General features: G+C 40.4%; 1 long non-coding RNA gene across 1 annotated transcript; it reads left to right on the top strand.

Annotated features, from left to right (window-relative positions):
- Window positions 1-8263: 8263 nt before the first annotated feature.
- On the top strand, window positions 8264-10189 carry LOC148702314 (uncharacterized). Its single transcript, XR_015969321.2, has 2 exons — window positions 8264-8682; window positions 8791-10189. It is a non-coding gene; the product is annotated as an uncharacterized LOC148702314 (long non-coding RNA).
- The last annotated feature ends 16523 nt before the right edge of the window (window positions 10190-26712 follow it).

Raw genomic sequence — 26712 nt, 5'->3', positions numbered from 1 at the left:
AGTGATAAAATATCTATTTCCTTCACAAGTTAAAATTTCTTCAAATTCACAAAGATCAGTATGAACGAGTTCTAATAATTTAGTTTTTCTTTCAACACTTTTATGAGGCCTATTTGTGATTTTTGCTTGACTGCAAATTTCACATTTTTTAAAATCTTTTATCAATCTCGGAATTAATCCCAAACTACTCATGATTCCCACGTATCTACTATTTATATGACATAAACGAGAATGCCAAAAATTCACAGAAGAAAGCATATAAATAGAACTAGATGATGCTTTATTATTTTCAATATTCAACTTAAACATCCCATCACATGCATATCCTTTGCCCACAAATATCCCATTCTTGGTAATTACATATTGATCAGATTCCATAGTTTGTTTAAAGCCAGCCTTGTTGAGTAGAAAACTCGACATCAAATTTTTCCTCGTAGATGGAGCGTGAAGCACATCTTTCAAGAGTAGCACACGTCCATAGGTGAATTTCAGCTCAACCTCACCACTCCCAAGGACCTTTGTTTGGATAGAATCACCAAGCATAATAGTCTTATCATCCTTGAAGGGAGTGTAGTTCTTGAACCAATTTCTGTCATAGCAAACATGTCTATTGGCACTAGAGTCTGCCCACCACCCTTCAACACACTGAACCATGTAGATGTCTGTAATCATTGCTACAAGAGGTTCCTCAATTACATTAGCCTGAGGAACAAGCCGACGTTTTCGGAATATGCAAGTTCGAGCAATATGCCCACTTTTGCCACAGACAAAACATGCATCAAAAGAATAGTTTTGTGAAGGGGGTATTTGGTTCTTATTTTTCTGACTCGGGTTTCCCCTACTGTGGGGTTTGCCATAAAATTTTATATTTTTTCTTTTTGGCTTCAAATGACTATTTTTAGGGAAATGATCACTAGGCAAAGCATTATTTGAAGCAATTAAATTTACCTTGGTGGTGGAATGTTCATTACCCTCTTGTGTAATCAATGCATCTTGGCCTCGAGCTTCCTCCTCCACTCGGATGCGAGTGATCAAGGTCTCTAGGGACGTCTTCTTCTGCTTATGGCGCATAGATTTCTGAAATTCTCTCCATGATGGTGGTAGCTTGTCAATAATACCAGCCACAGTCAGGTTATCCCCAATCTTGATGCCTTCAGATCTAACCTCTGCAACGATCATTTGAAAATCTTGTGCTTGCTCAGTAATAGATTTTCCATCCACCATTTGAAAACAAAAAAAATGGCTTGCTGCATATTTCTTTGCACCAGCTTCTTCTATATCATATTTGCTCTGTAAAGCTTTCCGAATGCTTTTTGCGGAAGAGTAAGTAGTATTGTAACAATCATAGAAATTGTCGGCAAGGCAATTTAAGAGATAACATCGACAATTATACTCATCTCTAGTATATTTGTCCACTTTCTCTTGATGAGCTTGATAATCTTCATCCGTCATCTCATTGGTTGAGATCTTGGTTGGATTTTTCTCGGTGAGAATGTAGGAAACATTGAGAAGACTCAAATAGAACTTACCTTGCTTTTCCATCTCTTGAAGTGGGCTCCCTTGAATTGAAAGGGCTTGTTAAGATCTCCAACATTACCATCATGCTTCTTAGGGATTGGCTCCATTTCCATTGAATCTCCATAAAATTGTTGGGGAAAATACAATAAGAGGACGAAACCAATCAGACTGAGGCACGAAAATCTCGCTTTCTTAAGGAGATTCAAGCCCTCTGCGGTTGGCAAAGCCTAGAACCCGGTGCAGCAGAAAATACTATGGCTTGTCTCCTCCAGGATACAACAGCCCGACGATCGTCTTATGGCAAGGACAACTCTGCACAAGTAGTCTAGCCCAAAGCTCCACCCAAGAAACACCCTTCTTTGCCAAGAACTTTCTCCAAATATTTTTTATGAGTAAAATAAGATGATATTGTATATATTTGAAATGAAGGGGGAGAAGGATTTATATAGAGAGTTTGTAATATTAAATTTATGAGAATAATGATAGCATAAATGTACTTAAAAATTCTAAGAGTAACTCCCCCACCAAATACACATTGAATTCCAATTTCAAAAATGGTTCATGAATTATTCCCATTTATTTCCCATGAATCTTTCATCTCTCCAAATACATGAACCTTTCATCTCTCCAAATAGTAATCCTTTCATTTCCCCCAAATACATGAACCATTCATTAGTCATTAAATACGTGAACCTCATAAATGAAATAAATATTAAACTTTAATATTGAAATGCACCAACAGTTTGTATAAAAAATTAATTTTTGTAACTTTACCTGACCCCGATCCATCCAACCTGCTTCGTTTATTAACTCTATCCGCTCTGCCTCACCCCAAGGCAAGTATGGAGAGGGTCCGAGTAATAGCTTATCCGAGCCATACCCGATCCATTACCATCCCTACTCTCATGGCTAAATCTAGGGGCTAGCCAGCACTAAATCAGGCTATCAATTGTGGCCTTGAAACCGGAATAACAAGGGGGAGAAAGATTGAGCATCTTACCTTGATTGCAACTAAGAGAAGAATCGGGGGTGATTTTGATGATCGATTTCCTAGAAGGGAGGAGGAATCGGTTATATAGAAAGACCCTAGGGCTTTGGACAAAGTCCAGCGTAACCTAAGACTCTCCGTTCCACCGGATTCGGAAGAGGAGGCGAACTCCCATCATGGGTCCTCCTCTTCCGCCTCACGTGTTAGTCGCACGAAGTTTCATTCCCCCACCCCCAACCCACCCACCTCACGAGCTGAAATTCGCACGTGTCCAGCAACTTCGGGCCGGGCCGTTACATCCAGTCTATAAATATAATTGGCATAACCGTTCGGACATCCTTTCGAGGCTGTTGATCCTTGGCGCCACGTTTTTCTGACCAAATTATAACTCTAATTGGCACAACCGTAACCTCTTTTTGAGGCTGGTGCTCCTGGTGCCGCATTTTTTTTCCTGATGCTGTTTTCAGCATGACATGCTACTCCAAAAAAATCTTTTGAAACTAGTTGTTATTTTCTTTTCTTGATGGTGTTTTCTTTATGACATTGCTATATCAAAAAAAAAACTTGAATTTAAAGAATACAAAAGCATGTTAGTTGTATCTACTATTTATGAGTCATCATGACTGCAGGTGAACAATCTCTGGTCGTTTCATAGATAGGTAAGCAATTATCTAAAGCTGGCTTTGCTTTGATAGAGACTGGGGAATGCTTTATTATGATTATTATGAAAGCCAACAAGTTCTTACATATTGTTGCTTTCCCTATTGCAATGCACATGCTTGAAGCTGGGTTTTTAGTGGTCGGAACTTCTTTTATTTTCTGCAAATCTTCGTAATATGATACGATTGAAACTATCTTGCTCTGGACAGTCAGCCATTACACAACATATGGTGCAGGGTCCTATGTGACTGCGTGAGCCCTGTCATGAGATTAGGTCATATCTTTCGTGCGAAAGAATGATTGATCTTCTTTTACAACATCAACTATTGGATTGCACTTTATACCGTTCTCAAAACATTCCAATTTTTTTCTTCCATTCACTTGTACAGATCTTAAACCGTCTATTGCACGATCTAATGGTTGACATTGCTAAATAAGGTGAATCATTCTTTCGCACGAAAGACACAACCCCAACCCTATCGTGGCGGTATAGAAAATCAAAATATGGTATGCAAGTGGTGGTGAAAGTCACCCACATATTGGTGATGATAATGGCTGCGATAATTGAGCATTTCCTATTTTAGATTGCTTGAGATAATGCCTGCGGATGGACCAATGGTTGAGATTGGACCTTATGGGGTGTGGATTCTGACATTGCAGTAGGAGCAGTGGTTGCATATGGGCTACGTCAACGGTGTATTAAGACATTTAGAAAAGCCGCTTGAAGAACCCAGAGGTATTGGGAGGGATGTTTCATTTCCCTGTTGACTAACCTTCTTTGTCATGTGATGGAAACGGTCATAGTCATATCTGTGCTTCCAAACTCCATCCTTCAATATTCTTCAAATGCATGATGATTGTAATGTTGCGGACAATGTTGGCTTTGATCTTTTGAGTGCAATGGTGTGGTAGAAAGGCCTCTTTCAGTACAATTGGATTAAGAGAGTTAGTATCGGTCATCACTCACAATGGTCACCTTCTGATTGTGTTATAATCTACATCGCCACTGACTTGAAGGAGCAGTTTGAGGGGTTGGTAAGGTCGAGAGAGAGAGAGAGAGAGAGAGAGCAAAACGGTGATACCCGGCCTTTTAAGCCAATTAAGCTTGGTCCATTTGACTGGCCCAGTTGAATTTGGCCCCAAAAACAAAAAAGAGAGAGAAATCTGCACGTACTGTGCATGTGCGTGGGGAGAAGAGGACTTTGATAGGAGTTTTCTTCCTCTTGATCTTGCCGGATGCAATCTGACTCTGGGTCGGATTTCGGCTGTAGCCGAGCCTATTTAGAGGCTCCTCCCCATCCCCTCTTCGCCCCATAGGAGTTCCAGCCATGACCGGAGCTCACCGTCGGCGTTTTCTTCAGTTTTCTCCCCCGAAGCTTGGTCTCCATCGTACCGCAGCCGCGAACATTCCTCTCTGGAAAACTACGTAAGGACCCAACCACCTTGAACTATGCCTCTTCTCTTCCTTCTGGGGTCGTTAGGAGCTTCAACGCTGGCCAAGGATTGCTGGATTTTAGGCCGAGAAGGGGAAAGCTCTGTTTCCCCTGTTTTGATTGGTTGAACTCATATTTTTCTCGATTCTGGCTTTTTCTGCCGTCGATGCTTACTGCTGGGGTCTTTCTTCGATCCCTCATAGTGGCAGAAAACCGTGGCTGGAACTTCGGCTACCGAGATACTCTGTTCCTCGGTCTAAGGGGTCATAACCCCTATTTTTTTTGATAAAATTGGTGCTACTGGCCGCCAGCCACTTGTTAACCGGCCATGGGTCCCTTAACCCCAGGCACCACCATAGCCACCATTCTTGCTTTGAATATGGTCAGCAAATCATCAGATTACTGGTAACAAGGTCTTCCCTATTTTAATACATCCTTTCTTCTGTTTTGATTGTCCTCTCCGAGTGTGGCATGCCATTGGCACCGCCGTGGGTCGTCGGTTGCTGGGGTTGCCGACCACGAGCGCCGTCGAGGTCCTTTATCTGTTTCGAGAAGGAGAGGAAGGGAAGGAGAGAGGGCTTCATAACTCTCTCCTTCTCCTCTTATTTTCTCTCTCCTCTCTCTAGTTTCTCTCTCTTTTTGTTTTTCTCTTTTTATCACTCGTTGTCTCTCTACTCGTTCTCTCTGCATGTTTTAGTGGACAATGGTGTGTCTAGGTACTTTGTGAAGTCGGGCTGACCCTTAGGGGGTCCTAGCCTATGGCGTGTGACTTGGAGCTTCGAGCCAGTATTAAACTTGGGTCGGCATTATGAAACCGTAGGAAGGTGCTAGGTCGGCATTATGCGACCGTATGAAGTGTCCTGAGTTTTTAGGTTGATTTTCTCTCTCTATCTTGGTGCTTTGTCTCTCTAGTTGATCCGGAGAAATTTTGAAAAAATGGACTCAGAGGAAAGTCCTAGGTTACCACGTGATGGTGAACCTTTTAGTGGACCAATAGAGGGTTATGGGTTGTTGGATACCTCAGATAATTTTTGATATTGATTTGGTTCTATAGGAGAACAATCTTTTGGGCAAGAGGACGTTGAGTAGGGTTCTGCACACTCTGGTCCGTAGATCATGGTGCGGGCAGGTGATTAATCTATCTGGGTTGTCAGCAAAGCGGTAAGAATTCTTGTACACTCACCTGCATATTTATAGATATTTTGTACACATACATATGATATGCTAATGATCAAGATAAATAAGATGCAAGAATTTTTTTATGATGGTTTTTATATTAAACTATGTTTTGATCATGTATGCTTCTGATTGATAGTATGATGGATGTATATATGAGTATTACTTACATTTGCATAATCAGACTAATGGATGTGGTACTCTGGACTAACTATGTTATATTGATTGCCTCATCATGCATGGAAAATATGACACTTATCAATTATCCCATCACAAGTTAGAAATGTGACACTTATCGTTTGCCCTATTACGGGCAAAAAACATGACTGTAGTTAGCCTAAAGTTAAAAATAAAAAGAATTGATGTGTGGATGTGAACTTGATTGAATGAACATGGATTTTGGGTTGATCTCGTTATCATTAATTGTTCCATCACAAGCTGGAAATGTAATACTATCGATTACAGGTTGCAAATGCCTTGTCACAGGTTGAAAATGTGATACTATCGATTGCCCCATCACGGACGGAAAACGTGATCAAGATTTGGCCTAAAGTCGGAAAGATAATTGATCCTGCATCCGGGTTAAAAAGGAATGGAATGAAAATCTGCTTGAAAGCACTATCAAAAATTTATGAGATATCATATGATATAAGATTTATCACTCTTGGGTGGTTGGATTTCTATTGATATTTAATGTACACATATATTCTATTTATTCGAGCATTATTGATAGTCAGTTTCTGATTTTATGATGTGTATAACAATTTCTTGCTATTTTCAAACTTATATTATTATGTTGGTATGGATGTGTGAGAGATTCTTACTGGGCTGTGAGGGTTACACCTCCTCTTTTCTTTTTCTTTCAGAGTTGTAGGTCGCTTAATACCTGGCTATGGTTGGGATTATGGATAAAAGGATGAGTAGATAGACCATCATTGATACTGGTTGGATGATTAAATTTTGTAATTGTATTAGTTTTGTTATTTATTATGAATTGAGATCATTATTGTTCAATGATATTGAGGTTATAATAAATTTTTAAGCCTTGCATATTCTCTAGAGCTTTGCCTTATGGAGTATGCGATCGTGTTACATAGCCAACCTAGGTGCTGAGTTCGGGGCATGACAAAAACAAAAGGCTTTTATCTAATGCTGGTTACAGTTGACTCATTTTGCATTGGTATTATTTTGGTTGTGGGCATTTTGGGCCAGTGACTGGTATCCGATACTAGGCAACCTAATCTGCATTTTTTTGGATTGGTTCTTGGGGAAGCAGAGTGAAGTGGTGATTGATCTGTTGGTGGACAGTTGCAAGGAATCATTATTTGTGGTTGGGTGATTGCCTAGGTTGATAAGGTTAATAGTAATATTTCTGTTAAGTGTCCCAAACATGAAGATGTCTCATCATGATACTAAAAATTCAGGGTGGGATCATTTATTCTTTCTAATCAATTTTCCTATAAAATATCAAAAATTAAAAGGAGGAAGATGGTTTTCCCATTCGTAAACTTATTGAAAAATTCATTTTTAGATTTAATATGACCAGGGGCGGCCCGATACATTTGGGGGCCTAAGACGAATCCAATGAATGAGGCCTTTTTTTTTTAATAATAAATTTTTTTAATAAATATAAAATATTTAAAAAATAATATGAAAATAGATAGCTATCAAGTACACTATTTCAACAAAGATACATGAATCTAACAAAAGTAGACAAAAAGTTTTTTCAGTTTAATATAATTTTTGAATGGAAACACAGAAATGTAATTGCCGGGCCATAAAACTGATTAAATAATTGAGATAATGCTGGGCAATACTGTTTACCATGTCAAGCAAGAGCAGGATAAGAAAAGGTCATCCCGTGGCACTTCATGGTCAAGGTAAAAAAAGAATTTGTCCAGAAAGAAGCCTCTCTATAAGAGAAAGTAGGGGCATTATGGGAAATTCACTCCATCTAATTAATAAAAGTCCCGTCCCACCATCTCCCCTTCAAGCGAGTACCCAAGCAGCAACTGCAACATCACAGCACAGCAGCCATTCAACCCCCTCCCTCCTTTTCTCTCTCTACCACCCAAGAGGGGAGAAGAAACCCAGAGGAGAAATTAAAAGAATCTCCACCCTCCAAGAACTCAAGAAGTCCATCTCCAATCCCTCTATCTTTCTTCCCGATGGCCCAGCTGGATCAGGAGTAATGTGAGGGAAGGAAAACCAAGACTAAAACCAAAAAAAGAAGGGATGAAAGATAAGAGTGGCTTCAGGCGTGTATCAAGCCAACCAAATCCCTCCTCCTCCTCTCTCTCTCTCCACCCAAAACAAAACTACTGTCCCCAACTTCCCAAATTGCCTCTCTGCAGGCCAGGAAACTCTCCACCTCCCTTCCGTCAAGGGGGAAGACTCGTAGCCTTCCATCAAGGGGGAAGCTCCTGTTCCTGTTTTCACATGGGGCCTTTGCTTCCTTCTGGTCACGCCTCCCGGAGGCCCTCCATTGGCCTGAGGCCTTAGGCGACCGCCTCGGTCGCCTAACGCTCGGGCCGGCACTGAATATGACAAGAACATATAATACTGGTGTGACACCCTATTTTGATTCGACCAGCTCGACTCTAGCTGGTTGGGTTGGAATTTGGAAATCACCCCCTTCCAGCTGGCCTCTATCTTTGCTGCGAGGGAGGGCAAGGCCACGCGATTTTGCCGGAGCCCCACCCCTTGTTTCGTTTCTGGCTGACCCCCCTCGCTGGCGAGCCTCTAATTTTGGATGGATAGCGTGAAGAGATCGCAAAATCCTCCCTTTATTTTTTTCCTTCTCATCCCCCCTCTTACCCTCTTCCTCCCTCTCCATCATTTTCCTTTCTTTTCTTCTAGCTCACCGCACCACCCCATCTTCGCTGAATCATGCCTGGCTGGAGCAAGGTAACGACCCTGGTCTCTCTCTTATTCCTTCCCTTGCTTGATCCTTCTTCTCGTGGCCGAAATCTAGTGAAGATCATCAAAAAAATCCCCATGCCTCTCTCTTGTCAGCGGCCGTTCTCTCACCACCATGCTGTTGGATCTCCGACTGCACCTCTGGCTGCAACTACCATGTTGCCGGATCCTCGCCCCTCAAGAAAAGAGAAGAGAGCAATAGAGAAAAAGAAAAGAAGAAAAGGAAAGAGAATAGAAAAAAAAGCAAGAGAAAAAAAGGGAAAAAGAAAAGAAAAGAAAAGAGGAGAAAGAAAAATAGAAAAAAGAGAGCGAAGATTGAGAGAGATTCCATTCTTGGTGCAACCTTTATCTCTCTACCTGATTTATAGATCCTAGACCGATTTGCCTAGCCGTGACTTGAAGCCAGTTCAAGTCCATTTTGGATTTGTTAAAGCTTTTTAATTTGTATTTAGATTTTTAAATAGTTGAATGACAATTAATTTATTTTCTGAAACGGTTTTAGATAGGTGTATTCGATTTTTCCATCTGAACCTAGTGATCTTTGGGCGAACTGAGATAAGTGACCCTAGCACTAACCATGCTAATTTTTGAATTATTTAATTTATATGCATTAAAAAATATAAATTAGTGATGTGATTGGCTTTGCATTCTCTTAAAAATTTAGAATCCATGATTATGAATAATTCATATTTTAGCATTATACTTTATTGTGGATGATTTATGCATGAATTATGTCAAACTTTTATGATGCCATTAAATATGTTTTCAACCTAATTATATAGGTATAATTTATGAAAAAAATATGAAATATTTTATGATCTCTTAGATAGCTATGACCGCCCCTAGAAATGGGGGCCAATCAACATTTTAGAGCTAGCATCGATCCAACGAAAATGGCCACCTACCAATGGGTTAAAGCTGGTAATAAATAAGAACTATGATATCTTGTCGATTATAAAAATGGCCGTGTCACGAGTTATAGTGACTATAGCATGAAAAATCTGCGAATACTATTTTAATTGAAAGTATGGATAAATGGCAAATATTTGACGATTATAAATATTCTATATTGCACTTTTAGCTTTATGAATTTGCATAATTTGTGCATTCATGATTGAATTGCTACAACATAATTTGTTATTATAGTTATGAAATATTTTATTTTATAGTATAAATTTACTTTCAAATGATGCATTGAATTATGTAAAAGTTTATGCTTGGTCCGGTAAGATGGTGCATGGTTACTTACCTAGCCGCAAAGCTCATTCGTCTCTTTATATTTTTTTTTAGATAATTAAAGTTGCTAGGAGTAGCGATGAATAAATGAAATGAAGGATGATAGAATAAGCTCCAAAGATAGTTGCAAGCTATCAATAAATTAGTTTATGACTATAAAGTTTGGGTTGTGTAACTTTGAATTTTCAAATGTTGGATTTAGATACTATGTACACATTTCTCTTTGTTTAATAAATGAAAAATCTTTGGACTAATTTTATTATCTTGTAAATTTTATGAAAACTTTCTATTGTGGGCTTTGTGTTATTGTGGGTGATACCTACAGTAGGACAGGATAACCATGTCATACTCCAGATCTGGGGTGTGATAGCTAGAATCCTGCATGGATATCGAATGATGAGAGTAGAGGCATATGAATAATTAGTGTACTAAATGTTATAGTCATCTTACTAATATTTTGTTCATATCCTATCTTGTTCATTTCCAACAAAATATTTTTTTGTTCATCGGTAAAAAAAAAACATATTTTTTTGGAGGGGGAGACTATTTCATTAGACGAGTCATGGGTATATGACATCTTTATACCTAATTTTTAGAAATTTGTAAAACTCTTCCGTCAAGCTCTGGTTAATGAATCTAGAAAATCCCAAATTTTAGAATCATTCCTCAAAACAGACGCAAAGGTCACTATCAAATAATTTCTATTAATGAAACTATGTAAATCCATCAAAAAATCAAAAATACACAAGTTTCTGGTATTGCTATCTATTCATTTTCCTCTTTTTTCTCCTTGTTTTTTTTTCTTTTTCTTTTGCCTCTTCCTCCTCCAAATTAGAAATTTTCAATTTTGGTTCTCTCTCGATCAAATTCCTAAAAATGAGAACCAAATTATTGAAATAAACCTACATTTGGTGAAGGTGAGTTTGAAGATATAACAATTCCTTCTATCGTGTATCCTCGATTGATGCAGCCTCAAATGCTTCAATTGTCAATTCAAGTATTGATTCACATAAAAATAAAAAAAAATCAATTAATACATTACATGAAACAAAATTACTATACAGTGGCGGTGTATTCATTGACAAGTCAAAAAAAAAATAAAAAAAATAATTTTCTTTATATTTATTTTCTCTTTCATTAAATATATATCGTTAATGACGAGCTGCTGAATTTGATGATCACATTGTTGTTTTAGTTAGCACTTTCAAAAATCTCTAGAAATCAAAAAATTATATATTTTATAAATCTTAAACCTACACATCATGTATATATGAAAATGGATGGTATCAAATGTGTTACTATGCTACAATACATATAGGACATATGAAATTAAAAGGGTAATTGAGATCAGCCCTTGCATTGACTTCCATTTTATATTTATCCTTGCTGGATTTAAAATTTTATATTCAGTCCTTTATTTAGTCTCTGGCTTTGTTTATAAGTGTATATACCTTGTTTCTAAGTTGTACAAAAAGCATATATAACTGCACATATAAACATGTCCAAATGTGTGCAAAACATAGATGAGGTTGTGTCTGGAACTAAATAAAAATGCTAAATCTATAAAGATTAAATCTCAAAGGACAGTAAAACAAAGACCAGCGTTAAGATTTGCAACTGAAATGTATTTTATTAATTATGAATTGGGCTTTGAAAACTTGAAACAAGGATAAATCTAAATTCAATGCCAGATAGAGTACTTGAACATGAGTTGTATTACATCATGGACATGGTGGATGATAATGCAATATTTGAAACTGCACCATATGCTAATAATCAAACAACTAGATGTAACAAGATGTCCAAAGTAAGGACAACTATATGAACATGAACTCAAATGGCTCATTTGTCTGTCATTAGCATGAGTGGGACAACCAAGTGCCTGCTATCACATGTCACTTGCATTATAATAGCCATCTGTCTCTTCCTAACGTACAATTGGGAGTACAAAACATGAGTTGGATATTCTGTAAATTTTTGTTGGAGAATAGTTTCTTCAGGTTTAGAGGGCTTGAGAAATAATTTGAGGTTAGAAAAAGGAGCTAAAGTGGGACATCAATAATTTGTCTGTTAGGTGAAATGCTTTTATGTAGTTATAAGTAAGTAATAAGTGCCCAAAAAAAGAATTCGAAGGGATAATTAGCAGGATAAAACATAATAAACAAGAAAAAAAATTCATTCGTTCTACAACCAAATGCAACATTGATAGCCTCATCTATTAACAAATGAGGCACTGCAAAACGTTGATACGAACTTGATACATGCTCATAATCCCATTAATCAAAAATTATTTATACAGGATCTGATATATGCAGTCCCTTTTTAGTGAGTAGAGGAAGCTTGTAACCATTATGCTATTGTCGCATTTATTCATGATATTCATGGTCATCCATTACAAAGTGAATGTAAGGAACGTGTTTCGAGTATGCTTATCATGGGATGATGGTCGACTTAAAAGCGTTCAGTTCTGCTAACGAGAAAAAAATCTAGTATAGATATTCCATTAGATATATCTAATGTTTTACTAATTATATGGTGACGAAATGCTACTCGTTGCCACCTTCCCACACGATTGAAGGGTGTCGTGGTGGGGGTGCATGCCGCAGCTTAGCATTCCTCAACTACCCGTGAATTCCTGTTCCCCAGACTTGGCCTACTGTCACTGCTAAATCTCTCTCTCTCTCCCCCTCTCCCATATTTGATCATGACATCTCACGGTGTTCAGTTTGGCCGCTCTTGTTGAAGCGTCGTCCTTGATGTTTCTATTGTAGGACAATCATGGAGCTTGTATGACAACATATGCATGAGAGCGAGAGCGAGAGAGAGAGAAGTAGGACAATCATGGAGTATGAATGACAACACATGCATGAGAGAGAGAGAGAGAGGGGGAGAGAGAGAGAGAGAGAGAGAGAGAGAGAGAGAGAGAGAGAGAGAGAGAGAGAGAGAGAGAGGATTCTGGAAATCGTAGGGAGAGGGGGACAGCAATGATGAGGAAGAAGAACAAGAAAGGAACGAGCTAGTAAAGTAGTTGAAGCACCATTTGAATCTTGAACTAATGTTAACATAGCCCAAAGATTCCTCCCATGACAAGGCCATGACACGTTATCATGGAGGTGATGGTCCTCTCCTCCCTTTTGCAATCCTTCCCCCCGCCCCCCCGTCTCTTTGTCCGGCTTCAAACCGGACATGGAGTATGTGCTCCACCCAGTCCCACATCACCCTTCTTTCTTGAGTCTCTCAAATGCCCTTGGCTTGTGACCATTTCACTTATGCACCATATTTATATTTCAAATGACATAAGTTAGGCTACAGCATTCAAAAGAATGGAACTAATATTTTTGTGCTAGGGAACTTTTCAGTAGGTCCATACCCTTGACACTATTGGCGACATCAGCCTTGCCATTAGCCAACACTCATACGCTTGTGCTCCAAAATTTACCTAGATTCGACGAGAACTGAGGGTGTATTTGGTTGATTGGGTTGGGAATCCTATTAGATTTATGAATTGGGCCAATTCAACCAACCAAATAATTGAGTTACAGGCAAGGAGGCTAAGCCTATATTATAAATATCTAAGAATAGCTTTGGAATGGATAGACTCGTATCCTATATTCTGGCATAGTTTCCATTAATCATCGATAGTGTCCTTTATCATTTATCTAACCAAATCTTGTGCCCCAATTTACGGATAGAGACGCATTAAATCATTTTTCTTAGGCATCCCCGAGATCCTTCTCATAATGCACAAACCTGTATATCTTTGAGTATAACCTCAGTTTCTTTTTGCATTCTTAAGCCCATGGAGTTGACACGCTCTCTAATTTTTTTTAAGAGTTAATCCCTTGGCCATAAGATCAACCACCATCTCATTAGAGGTTACGTACATACGTAGTTTGACTTTTACTACACCTCTTTCTACTAAATCCAGAATACAGTGGTAGCTTATATCAATGTTATTATTTTCTTGAGAGTTATTCCTCCACTTCTTATTAAAGAGAGGCGGATTTGCTATCACAATACATATTGACTGGTCTATCAAGAATACCTATTTTCAAACTATTAATGAAAAGTTCTATCCAGACTGCATCACTGATTTCTGCGCTGCATGCAATATACTCTCCTCTTATTGCACTGTTTGCATCACATCCCTAGCTAGTTGTGCTTAATCAAGAAACAGCTATTCCACCAAATGAAAATATATGGCCCCTTGTGGATTTTCTGTCATCTACATCTCTTGTAAATTCCAAACCAGTGCAATCAATGAATTTTAGATCATTCAATTGGAAACTAAGTTTCAATGTTTCGGTGCCTTGCAAATGTCTAAAGATTCTTTCATTGCCTGCCATTGTACCAATCTAGCATTTGATTGGCATCTGCTTACCAGTCTTATTGCATGACGTATATCCGGCCGAGTACTTATCAATGCATATACGAGGCTGCCAATAGGCTGGGCATAAGGGACTTTTTTTCATTTCTTCTTTCTCTTCAATAACCCGAGGAGACATACCTTTACTTACAATGACCCCGCTTTCCAACAGGCATGCTCAATAGTTCGCAATTTGAGCACTTTTTAATATACTTTTCTTGATCCGAGTACAATAAGTTTGATTTTCTATCTCTGGTTATTTTGATTCTCAATACATAGAAGGCCTCTACCATGCCTTTACTTTCAAACTTGGATCTTGGATCCAAGATACAACTGTTTTTGCTATCATACCTTTGCAATTTCCTGCTAACATTATATCATCTAAAAGAAGTGATAATATTGTTAGTTTTTCTTCGCACCCTCCATATATTGACACAATGATCTAGGTGGCTTACTTCGTATCCTATACTTTGGATAGATTGGTGGAACTTCAAATTGTCTTGATAACTGTTTTAGTCCATATAGGGTTCTTCTCGACTTGTAAACTTTGTTCTCATACTAATATTTTTCTTATACTCTAGGAATTGGTGGTGCCCTGAGAGCAGCTACGTACACTTCTTATTTATCAATCTCTCACACTGGGGACACTTGACTACACCCATCCTGTCTTTTGAACCTTGTTCTCATATCTCTTGGTGCCCCTTGCATTCATGTTAGCATTAACATCAATGATGGATGGAGCCAAGATCGAGAAGCTAACCTTCTTCTCTTTATCTCTTGGTGCCCCTTGCATCAAGGTCATGATGTTAGCATTAACATCAATGATGGATTGAGACGAGATCAAGAAGCTACTGCTTTTGTGATTCATGATCATTCGGGTCAGGCTCTTTCCGCTGATAGCTTCTACCTCATCTTTGCATACTGTTGCTAAATCAGGAGCATGGGAGGGCTTCAAGTATGCTCTTAAATACTTGAATGCTCCAGAGGCTTGAATAAAAGATGATTCTGCAACAATTATATCTTGTTTGACATCAGAAAACGGGTCAAGGAGCCGCATTCCTTATAGTCCCATTCTACAAGATACATGGCTCGTCTTAGGTAATCGTTGAGAGTTTTTCACCTACTTAAATTTTCACTGAGGGAAATAGGAGTGTTGATTGATTGGCTAATAGAGCCATTGCTTCTCAAAGAAATAAAATTTTCTCTCGTCTATTAAATATAGTTTCTTATTCTTTTAATTTTAAACCAATGACCGGTGTTAGCAGTGTCAAGGCCCAATCCGTTTGACCGGCTTGGCTCGAAAAAAAAAGAGAGAGAATCAATCAGAATAGGAATTTGCGATTCCCTCTCCAAATGGCCGCCGTTGAGGTGTGGCCGACGCGAACTTCCCGGGGCAAGTGCAAATGGCCAGCAGCCGGTGGGGGTTGTTTCAACCGGCGAACGGCCGGCCAGTGCCGCTGTTCATCAGACCTTATCCCCCTCTCTTAAGTTAAACCCTTCTCCCCTTCGATTGATCCCTCAGCACTCACCTCTCCAACTTCTTCCTCCTTCCTCTTTCTCTGGTGACCGAATGCCACTGCTCCTCGCGGTATCTCGTTACCATGCCCATCAGAAATTCGGGTTGTGGCGCTCACCAAAGTAGGTAAGAGCCTTGATACCCCATTCTATTCTTCTTCCCCAGTGATATGACCCCTTGCCGGCCGAGAAATTGACCGAAAATCAACTTGAAATGACCGTGAAACCCCTCCCCTGTTCCGCGTTTGATCTCTTCTTTTCTTTCTTTTTTTGGCCATGTTCACTGCAGTGCTCGTTGCCGAAGCTCTCGGCATATCCTCTGCATTGGCCTCTGGCCAGAGCCCCAGCCGCCGGCGAGCGGGTTGGACTCGACAACGACCGAGCCACGTCTCTCCCCATGTTCGACCCTATTTTAGGCTGATTTTGGCCGATTGGCCACCGGCGCTGACTGCTCGCCATTGCGCCTCACCGGTGCCTGTTGCGATCTTGCCGGACCACGATGACCATAGCCATCGATTCACTCCCTTCCTCCCTTATTTACCAAGAAAGAAAGAAAGAAAAAGAGAAGAAGAAGAGGAGGAGAGAGAGAGAGCCCATTTCTCTCTTTCTTTCTCTTGTTGTCTCTCTTCTTTCTCTTCATCTTCCTATTTCTCTCTCTATACAAACCCATGGATCCCAATATAGGTCCCATCCACCTACTTTATGAATTTGAGTTGACCCCTATAAAGAGGCCTTGAATTGTCTGGGTGCTCAGGCAGCTTGTCGGACTGACTACCCCGACTCTATAAAGTATTCCTAAAACCCACTGATGATGAGCCCTATTGAATGACCTTGAGCCTAATTAAGTTTATGCCTTATGATTCATTATTCAGGTCGCTCAAGTCTGACCCACCCAAAACAGTCAAACACCATCATCTAGCTAATCGTCCTGATTTCTTATTATTTTTAATTCCATGCAAGTCATTGAATAGTATTTTAAATAGGTTTAGTGGATTCGCCTAGCGAAATTTGGCGGTCTAAAACGGAAGAGGTAAGTAGATCGTAGACTCCTTATTTTTTAAATTATCATATTTTTTTATGCATAAGATTTACCAATGAAGATATCATATTTTCTTGAAATTATGGATTGGCATATGTGTAATAAAAAACATGCTTATTTATGAAATATGAATCTGATAATGTCATTTAGTGTTTTTCATTTATTTATGTGTATATTTTAAGAAAAATATATAAGTTTTGTAAAGGCTCTCAGATAGCTACGTGTGACCCTTCCTAAATTAGAAAAATCGACATGCGAAGTTAGCATCCATACGAAACATGAACCTGCTAGTAGGTATAAAGTTGGCATACGAAACAAAAATCTTTATCGATTACGAAATATGACCCTATCACGGGTATAAAGTGACCATAGCACGAATTTCTGTGAGCAATGCTTTGAACTGTAATGTGCTAAATGGTAAGAGAATAATTTAAGAATTTATTTGCAAAATAAACTTGGAATTATGTTTATAAAATATAAATGATTTGTTCATACATAATTTACTTTATGACATATTTTGATATATTATACTATGAAATGTGTTATTTTTGCAATAACTATTATTTTTTTAAATAATATATTGACATCGAAAAATATATGTTTGATCCGATAAAGTAGTATAATTTTACTTATTGAGCTGTGTCACTTATGTATCTTATTTTTAATTTTTTCTCTCCAAACGAATTGGTTCAGTAGGGATGAAGTATGGTCCAGATTTAGAGTTCGCGCTAGCAAATTTGGTAACTCATATTTGAATATTTAGTCCTTTAGTTGATTATGAGTTAGAGCAAAACGTTGTCTATTGGAGGTCGTCTCTGTTTGGCGAATGCTATGCTAAGTGCCGTGCCTACGTATTGGATGTTAGGTATCCATGTGCCTGTCTTGGTCATCGATAAAGCAGATGAACTTCGTAAAGCCTTCCTCTGGAGAGGTACTCAGTACAGTTGCTCAAAGGGGCACTAACTTGCTAATTAATGTTGAATAGACCCAAACCCCTAGAAACTCTTTGCCCAGATTACTAAACTCTACACTACAGGTTTATTTTGAGCAATTATTACAGCGATCAGCTTCCTTGAACTGCTAAGAACAGACGCCTGATCAGTTTCTCCATTACTTTGGGGAGGTCTTCTCAAGGTTTGTCGCATATTCTTCTCGTGTATCCTTCGATGTGGGTAATGAAAGTTTGCTAACTTGTGTTCTCTCGCATATACTACAACCAAATGAATCTTTATCTAGTTTCATGGAGAACGATAATTGGATAACCAAATTCAGAAAACCACTAAGCCTATCAGCTTAACGGATCTTATCAACCTCCCCTCTACTGTGGAATATATTAATTAGCACCTTTACCAACCCCAACGAGATCATTTGGAAGTGGAATGACAATAGCTCCTTCTCAGTTGAGAACGCTTAATTCTTTATCGATAGGTAGGGTGAGTTCTTTGGATGCTTCTCTCTCTGAAAAGGTCAAGGTCTTCAATTGATTACGTTCCACAACAGGTTACTCACAACCGGCATCCTTCTCAAGAGACAATGGCAGGTATGAAGCACTGCCCTCGCTGTGGATCAAATAATGTTTATGGATCATTTATTGCTTCTTTGTGTCTTTTCCAAAGCAAGTATGGAAATAACCTATTGCAGCTGTAATATCCAGCCCAAAATGGGCCGATTGAATTTTGGGCCAGTTGGGCCGAAGCCGGCGGGCCCAATCGGCTTCCGGCCATGGCCGAAGAAGAGATCGAGACAAGGGATCGCAATCGTGATCCCCTAGTCTTCTTCCTTAGGGTAATGGAGGCAAGACGGGAATGGAGATGCCGCGGACTCTTGAATGGCCTCCGATCCCGCTCAACCGTTGCGAGGATCGCAGTGGTGAACGAGCCACAACCATTTCGAATACCACCTATAAAAAAAAAAAATTCTCAAATCCCATCTCCTTCCTCACTGTCTCTTCCTCTCTCTTCCTCCAGGGATAGGGCTTCCTGATCCTACAACTAAAGTGTCGGAGTAGGAGGTCGTAACTCCTCCCTAGAGCTAGGTAAGCCCTTGATCTTGTTATTTTTTCCCTACTTTTCTTTTCTCTATTTCTGAAATGAAATAGAGAAGGGACTCCACGGCTCTCGATCGCAGCCATTGCTGGCTCTCGGCCGGGGGCTGTAGTCGAGCCGGAGTCCCATGATCCCCTTCTTTCTCTTCGGTGGGGCAGAGGGCCTCGGTGAAGAGAAGAAGGGAGACAGAAGGAGAAGGAGAAGGAGAAGAAGAAGAAAAAGAAAAAGAAGGAGAAAGAGAAGGAGAAGGAGAAGAAGAAGAAGAAAAAAGTGGGGACTCACCCGCGTGCATCCGCGAGCGTCGTCGGTGCCGTTGGCCCCCGCCGTGGGCGTTGTGACGCCGCAAGCTTGGCCGCGGGCAGCGTGGACTCCACCAGCATAGCGGGGATCGGCCGTGAGTTTTGCCGACCTCGGCTCGGCCGCGGGTGTCCCGCGGGCGCCGCTAGCCTCGGCCCGACCCCTCCCGAAGACTCTGACGAGGGGATCGCCCCTTCCATTCGTCACAAGAGAAAAGAGGAGGGGAAGGCTTAGAAGAAAGAAGAAGCTTTGGGAAGAAAAGAAGAAAAAGAAAAGAAAAAGAAGAAAAGAAAGAAAAAAAAGAAAAGAAAAAAAGAGAAAAAAATAGTTACATAAATAAATAAATAAATAAATAAATAGAGAATTAAGATAATAAATAAATTTTTTTAAATAAAATAATAATAATAATAATAATAATTAAAAAAGAGAGTGGTATTTAATATGTTCTCAATGATATTGATAGGTATAGTGGATTTGTCATCCGAACCTAGAGATTTGTGAGCGAATCGAGGTAAGTAACCCTGATACAAATCTTATTAATTTCAAACCGCTGTTTAATTTGTAAGTATAAAATAAAAAGAATATATTTGTTATAATATATTTTCTCAAAAAAGTTGCTTTTCGAGTCTCAGGCGGGGAAGAGAAGAGGGAAGCATATTTAATACAAAGCGGTTGGAAGGTTGGGAGTGAAACGCTTTTTGAAGTCGTAAATTTATTCGAGTAGTCCCTATTTTGGGGAAGACATAGAGAATAAACATGCATATACTGCTCATGATCAGGGGGGGTAATCAGCTGAACCAGGTTCCTTATTCGCCACTTAGCATTCGTGACGGGCATGACCTTGTCGTCTGCAATGCGTGCAGAAGACATGTCAAGTATCCGCCTGGGATCATGTCTTCTTAGGTCTATTCTGGATGTGCAATTCCATTTCGATAGTCATTTTCCATTTCAGTTGGAAAATGCAGTCAGATGTTTGGGGTACTATAAGTGATCAAGGGGTTATAACTCATATCACAGGAGGAAACTTTGCACAGAGTTCCAGGATGAAGCATATGATTGCATGTGATTCAAAAATTTGATTAAATTGCATCCTTCATGAATTGGGTATAAATTATGGTTATGATAAATTGCATGAAAATGATATTTGTGGTATGATTATGCATTTTGAAACTTTATGATACCATTCGACATTTTCCAACCTTATGAAGGTATGATTTATGACAAAAAATAATGATTTATAAACTCTCAAATAGCTATGCCCGCCTCTAGAAATAGAAGCCAGTCGACACTCTGAAGCTAGCATCTAACGAATATGACCCTCTGCCAATGGGTTAAAGTTGGTAATAAATATGAGTTATGAAAACTTGTCGACTACGAATACGACCCTGTCACAGGTTTATAATAGCCATAGCAGCACATCCGTCTGAGAGCATGATTTATAAAGTAGGCATAGATGGCAAAATTTTATATGAATTGCATTATCATTTTGATGAACTTGCATGGCTGGAGCATGCATTGCTTTATGACTTATTTTAATATATTGTACTATGAAATGCTTTACTTTGCTATAACTGTTAATTTCTTAAAATGATGCATTGATATGGAAAAACTTATGCTTGATCCAGTAAGATGATGTATAGTTACTTATTGAGCCGCATAGCTCATTTGTCTCCTTATATTTTTTTCAGATAAATGAGTTTGCTAGGAGCGGAGAAGAATAAGAGAAAATGGGCTTTAAAGCATAGATACAAGATTTCATAGATGTAGCCATATTAATAATTTTGGGTTGTAATGTTGCAAACTCAAATACTTGATTTAGATGCTCTATACCTGCTTTCTATTGAAAATGAAATTTGTGAGGCCCAATAGTCCCACATCGGAAAGACTCGTTCTAGAGCCTTGGCATATGAGGCGGGTGTCTCCAAATCCTGCAGACGCGTTTTGGGAGGAAAACAAAATCGAGGAAGGATGAAGGACGCTTGTGTGAAGCCCCAGAACCAGACAATATCTGGCAGGGGAGCCTCGCGATCCCCCCTCATGTGGCCCCCACGTAGGCACTGGGTGCCTCACGTGCCCCGCGTAGGCAGGGGCATGATATTTGGTATCAGAGCCGAGGACGGCTCTTGTCCGATGGTGGAAAGGGTGTGAGATCCAATAATCCCACATCGGAAAGACTCGTTCCAGAGCTTGGGCATATGAGGCGGGTGTTTTCAAATCCTTCACACGCATTTTGGGTGGAAAACAAAACCGGAAAGGGGTGAAGGATGCTTGCGTGAAGCCCTGAAACCGGACAATATCTGGCAGGGAAGCCCACGGTCCCCCCTCATGTGGCCTCCACGTGGGCACTGGGTGCCTCACATGCCCCGCGCAGGTGGGGGCGTGACAAAATTGATGAAATTTTATTATATATATGAATTATTATTATCACGGGCTTCGTATTATTGTGGGTGATATTGTGAGATACTGGGTTGAAGCCGGCAGCCCCAGCCGACTTCAGCCCAACACCCCTTTTGGAAGGGGCAGAACAGGGGATCGCAGACGCGATCCCCTCTGACTTCTCCGGGCACAAGGACGCCGTGGACACTCCGTGGCTATACCGCGGTGGTTTCGCGTCAACCCCGCGGCCGCACGAGCGGCCGCTGATCTCGTCCCACCGCCGCGAAAATCGCGATGGAGAGCTGTTAAAATGGGACGATAAAACCCCCGTTCTTCCACCTCCGGAGATCACCCGAGCCCTCCTCCATCTCCTCGTCCTCCTCTCCTCCCTCTCTTCTCCCTCTCTTTCCTCTGCTCTTGCCTGCCAAGTGGCTGGCGTGCCGCCGGATCCACCACCATCACCATCCGTGCCTTCCCCTGTTTTGGGATCTACTTCCCTTTTGGAAAGCGTCGTCGCTGCCACCACTTGATCGCCGGATTGAGCAGCCGCTCTGCTTTGATCCCTCCTCTCCACCGCCTCCATTGCCCGCCAGTGAGTCTTCCTCCTCCTTATCTTTGTTCTTGATTTCTTCCTCTATTCGACCCTAAATCGAGACCACTTTTGGTCTCTTCTCCGATGCTGGGCACCACAGCGGCCGCCGGCCGCCACTGCGGCCGGCTGGCGGTCGATCGGGCAACAACCCATGGCCACCTAGGCCGACCACCCTGCCGCCCTCCTCCTCTTCCGCTCTTCCTCTCGGTTTCCTGTCCGTGGGGGGGGGGGGGGGTTTGGGGAAGGAGGAGGCCCATCACGGGCCAAACGGGGCTCGTTGGGCCCTGTCCATTATAGGCCCAACTTGGGCCTAGTCCAGCCCAGTTAGGTCCAGTTGGGCCATATCCTATATGGGCCCAACTTGGGCCTATTTGAAACCCGAATCCAAAACCCGAAATCCGAAACTCAAAATCCAAATCCGAAATCCGAAACCCGAAACTTAGTTCAGACCCGCAACCCGAAATTCAGTTTAGACCCGAAACCCAATTCAGACCCAGAATCCGAAATCCGAATCCATTTGGCCAATAAATGAAATTTTGCAGTTAAGCCCTTGGCAGTATATTATTTCACAAAAAGGTATTCTGTAATTTGTATTTGATCCCTATAGGAAAGATTTATTACATAAAGGCCTCAACTATATTTGTTTGGTCCTTTTACCCAAGTTTTATTATGGAACGGTGCTATGTAATTAGACATTGGTCCCTAAAACGAATTTTTATTGCATAAATGAACAAATTAGAGGCCAACCTCGGGAGGGCCCTATTGGGCCATGCCTAATGTGGGCCCTATCGGGCCATGTTCATTATAGACCAATACTGGGCCCTGTTGGGCCATGCCCAGTAGTATTATTTCTGGATTTTTGCTTAGCTTTGAAATTAACAAGGAATTAGTTAAATTTAAACAGGTGAACCTGATCCGCCTATCTGAAGTAGGGATTAAGCGAGAAGAGGTAAGTAACTTAATGGTTCAAAGTGCATTTTTCTAAAATAATTATTAGTAGATTAAATTTTGAAATATATTTTGTATTTAGTAAAACGGGTCTGGTATGTTAAATTTTATTTGAAAATTATGTTATATGCTCTGAAATCCGTAAACTATGACTGGACAATTTATGAAATCTGTTGTTATATATATGCATTCTCAGCATGGCTATGATCTGTTTTGTTCTGGCCCGCCAATGGGGATTATACGTTGGACCTGTCAACTTGTAATCTGTGAGGAATCGGTTTCGACACCGCGCCACCGGTGATTAGAATAGTAGTTTCTGGACACTGGCTGCCATCGATGGGTAAATATAGTGGATTTGGCACTTTTGTGCAACACCGGCTGCCATCGGTGGATAAAAATAGTGAATTTGGCACCTTGTGCAACCCATGTCACTGGGTTACGTGACCATAGCCTGTTTGTGTTGGGATTCTGGTATCAGAGTTTTTGGAAAAATGATAATAAGTTTTGAAAATAGTAAAACGATGTTATTTATATTTTATTCCAGACATTATCCTATATTTTAATCTGATATGCTCTGACTCCACTTTGGGATATTTTGTTGCTTACTGGGCTAGTGTAGCTCATTATTTTATTTTCTCTGTTTTTCAGATCCAGAGGCTTGATCGCACGGGATTGGAGAGTGCGTTAGATGTTCCGATGATTCTATCAGTTATTAGCATTTTAGTTAGATTGATTAGAGTATTTGACTTATGTCAGCATATGTTATTTGAAATTTTTTGATTAAATTATTTATGTCAATTTTGAATATTTGTGATTGCTTCGATATGTTCCGATGCCTTGCATGTCTGTGCAGCCCGCCGTGTGGGCGTGCGGCGTCTGCCGTGCCTCGGGCTCGGGGCGTGATAGATATCCTACAGTAGCACGGCTGTTTCATAAGCCGGATCTAGGCGCGAGAAATTACGTCCAGATTTGGGGGGTGGCAGCAGATTCCTCCTCTCTGAAACTCGATGCACTCTCTATGAACTTCCTAGAACTCTGCCTTCAAACCTCAGATGAACAAGATATGGGATTGTCAGGTCATCATAGTTGTTTGTTGGTGCCTTTGGAAAAAGCAGGACAAATGGTCTTCTTGTTTGAAGCAAAGTCTCCTACCATTAATATTTGACGGCAAATCCCTGCAAGCTTTCATGCATTAATTGCTTTGATGGGTTTATGAACAAGATGATCCGATGGATTTATGACACTTCCTTTGCGCCCACACATCCTCACTTAATTACCTTTGTAACTTCATTTTTGTAATTAAGCAGGTAATTAGGACAAATCCAAAGATAACTTATTAATCAATGATCTAGTGTTTTTGGTCTACATGGAACTACAAATCTTCCAAAAGATACAATTTTTTGTGGATATATTTGATTTGATAAACTTAGACCAGTTGAAAAGGTTTCTTCTAATTTCTGATTGATGTCTCGTAGCCTTTGGCTCTTCGATAGGAGAAATTATATCCTGCACCACGTGCATCATATCAGCAGTGCGCCATGGGAACAAATTAAGATGAGATGCGCAAGGTGGCAATCTCACACAAGTGTAGGATGAGTGGAGAACATAAGAATTGAGATGCATGATTAGTGTGGTGTATATATCACTGACGTGGTGCCTATAATGTAGCTATAATTTCTCCTTTGATAGGACAAAATATGACAGGCAAGCTATAACCACAACTAAATAATGATTTTTTGGGTTTTTTTTTACAATTTTAAAGCCTATCAGGAATCTAAACAAAGGTAACCAGGATTTCTTCAATTAGATTCCTCTTGGATCAAGCATGTCCAAAGATATATATATCTGACTGAAGGGTCAAAAACTATCGCAGTCTACAGGAACTAGTCATCTTCTAGGATGCATTACTTTCTCCAAATATATTGAATCTTGATGACCTTGAACTCCTTGGATAGGTCTTTTCGAGGTCTAAAATTGATATTGGCAAAATTTGAACATCCCTGTTAGAAGTCTAAATAAAGATTGCCAAGGTTTCTTCAATTAAATTCAATATCCACAATCTTGATGCCGTTGTCTTGGCCAAGAGCTTCATGGAGATGGAAGTCTTGGTTCTTCCAAAGATACGTTACAAACAAGATTGTTCACAAAATACTTCTCAAATTATTAAAATAATTAAAGATGGCTTTTGCCGAAAGAGTTAGGTTCGCTCTCCTGATTCTGTCTATCATTTTTATACCGAAAATATTCTCCTATCCTTCTTAAACAATACGTTAATTATCCTACTAGATTTGTCGCCAGCATTACCTGCCACATGCGCACACTACTCTTCTTTTTCAATCAAAGCAGACCATTTTATAAGACTTCTACATAGGTCGGACTATGTCTTTCTCTAATTTGACCCCCAAACATATTGGACCATTTCATTTCAATTCCTAAACAAATGTGTACTGCGCATGCCCATGTGTGTATACGTCTGTATACATACATACATACGTACATACATACATACTGTTGTGGTTGAAACTTGGCCTGAGGGTGACCACGCCGAAAGAAGCCGAGGAGACACCGGCCGGGATGGAGAAAGAAGGCCACTGCGAGCAGAGAATTCAGGAGATATCTTTCCGGATCTGTTCTGAGGATCCGCCACATCATTCCAAACGGAAGTGATCGAGGGGGCTCTTAAATGCGTCGAGTGTGCACTCACTCTCAGGCATTACTTGGTGGTATGCGAGGGGCCAGTCATCAATGCCCCGCCCCCCGAGGCGGCTGTCATAATGGCCGGCTTTTAACACTACAATCCAGGAGGCTTTGCTGAAAGAGGCTCTACTAAGGGAGCCTCTAGGTCTGCCACATGGTACGATTTGGCCGCTCAGCGGCCTGGGCATGAAATCCGTGGGGTCTTCGACGAGATCATGGTTGATAGGGCTGAGGTTGGCTCAACCTTTAGCGGAGGCCGAGGTCGGCCTGGCCTTTGGCAGGCTGAGGTCGGCCTGGCCTCCCCCTTGAAGTCGGCTCGGCCTTTGGCGGGCTGAGGTCGGTCTGGCCTCTGATCGAGATCGGCCTGACTCTTGGCGGGATCGAGGTCTGCTCGGCTCTTGGTGGAGTGTCGTTGCCTGCGGTCGAAGGAGCCTCTTCGGCTCGTTCGGCTCTGAGGTCTGCTCGGCCAGAATTGGGTGACTCCATGCTAGAGTAGAACGATCCATTTTGCCTCTCATCACATACGTACATATATATGTGTGTGTGTGTATGTATATGTATATATGTATATATTGAAATGATATTTGGGGGCATAGTAATTTGTGATTACTTAGAACTGCTACATTGTCTCTTGAAGATGAGAGTTTGCATTGTTCTTAAAAGCAACTATCACAAATTCAAATAGATTAGACAAAGCTAAATGTAATCTAACACATCATATACAATCTATCCAAACCCAAGATCTGAACTTTTGGTTTGCACAGCTCCTTAATCCAGATCCAAAACCTTAAACAAAATCTGATTTAGGTGGAACTTCCCTAAAATGGAATTTATTTGACATGAAATTGCTTTCTCAATAATGCATACATAATTCATTTTCGCAAGAACTGGTGTTAGATTTCAAAAA

The sequence above is a fragment of the Phoenix dactylifera genome, chromosome 10, assembly GCF_051530095.1.
Source record: "Phoenix dactylifera cultivar Ajwa chromosome 10, Ajwa_hap1_PhDact_Kaust_v1.1, whole genome shotgun sequence".
In the NCBI taxonomy this organism is placed as follows: domain Eukaryota; kingdom Viridiplantae; phylum Streptophyta; class Magnoliopsida; order Arecales; family Arecaceae; genus Phoenix; species Phoenix dactylifera.
The sequence above is the reverse complement of the archived record's forward strand: the minus strand, read 5'-3'. Positions and strand labels throughout refer to the sequence as shown.